Below are 1,647 nucleotides of genomic sequence, written 5' to 3' on the forward strand. Positions count from 1 at the left end.
TCGCGGGAATTTCCGATTACCCTGGCCTGACTTCTGGGGATCTTGGCAACACCTGTGTACCATCCAATGCTAGCATCTCAGGGTCACCTTCCCACCAGTCCTCCCAGGCTCGGTCACGTGAGACTTCCTACAGAGGATGACTCTCTCACGGAGGACGCCCATGATACTCCTTTTTATTTTTTGTCCTCATTTGCCGAACTCTCGTTCAAAAGAAAGCGCCAACCACCTTGAGTAACATTTGGCACAGGGCAGAAACCATAATCGCAGGCCAAATTGACAGTATCAGAGTGGCGGGAGTAGCTTTCAGGAATCTTTGTCTGTTGGACCAACTTTAATGAGCGAAGCCATACGCAGGTTCGAGCAGCGTGTCAGCTTAATCATTGGACCTGGGGGAAAAAAACAAAAAAAACCCCGGCGAACCTAACAATTGATCTAACTCCGCTGGACTAACAGGTTCCAGAAGGTGAGGTTACGCTTGCTACAGGACCTAGCCAGATCCACCTTTGATGTTTCGTACAGAGACGTTAGCCAGCCTGCATGTGATGGTGCGTTTGACTCAACACAAAATTTGCAGATCTGTCGTCTCGCGAGGAGAATTGCATAGAACAAGAATGTCCTTGCAGGCCCGGTGATGTTTTCATCCAAACAAAATATTATAAGGGACAGGGTGATAGGTATTGGAGTTTTAAGGATCGAGTCCAGAGTGCCCTTTACTTCTTCCCCAAAAACTTTAATGAGCGGACAATCGAAAAACATATGAATGTCGGAGGCTGCGGGGAGGAGACACTTGTTACAACACTTCCCATATTGGAACTTAGATAACCTAAGTGGGGAAAGGTATGCGCGGTGTAACGTGAACAAGTGATTACGCCTCAACCAAGCAGGCTTAACTGTTTTAAAAAAGAGAGTGAACGATCTTGTCCATAACTCCTCGCAGTGGACACCCAGGACCTCTCCCCATAGTTCTTCCGGGAGAGTAAGCTCCCCATCTACCTCCTCTAAAATAGTCCAGTACCAGAAGGCTACCTCTTTACTCCCCACTTGCCTCTATACCAATTGTTGTTCTAAAGGGCTGCTCCTCCCAACTGGGGCCTTTTTCCTGATCAACCCGCGGGACCAACTAACAAGTTGTATATATTTGAATTTGGATAGGGCAGGACCAACCCTCCCGTATAAATCCTCCCACTTGACCAGTGATCCTTCTACTAGTAACACCCCCATGTTAGAATTTCTGCCTCCTTTATGGGGACCGCAAGCCTGTCCTTTAAGCACAACGGAAGCCCTGGGGAATCCCAGATTGGGGCAAGGGCTGAATAATAAGCTAACCCTACTTTCCTTTTAATTTGTGCCCAAGCCTTCGCCAAGGATTGCAAAATCTTCAACCTCACCTTCTTGAAGTGCCTCTGATCTCCGAATTTGAATAGGAATCCATCTAGTGGTAAATTTGCCCCAGTTAACATCGCCTTAAACATGATCCTTTTTGGCGGGGCCTGATGGAGTTTTCAACAGCATCCTTGAATGGGACAGCAAGAATGCCCAAGCATAATATTCTAGGTCTGTGAGTGCAAGTCCTCCCTTTTCCCTTCTCCTCCTTAGTTTCTTCCATGCCAGCCTGGTTGCCTTGTAGCACCAAATAAAGGAGTTTAT

Source organism: Lissotriton vulgaris, chromosome 3_1 (assembly GCF_964263255.1).
Source record: "Lissotriton vulgaris chromosome 3_1, aLisVul1.2, whole genome shotgun sequence".
NCBI classification, from domain to species: domain Eukaryota; kingdom Metazoa; phylum Chordata; class Amphibia; order Caudata; family Salamandridae; genus Lissotriton; species Lissotriton vulgaris.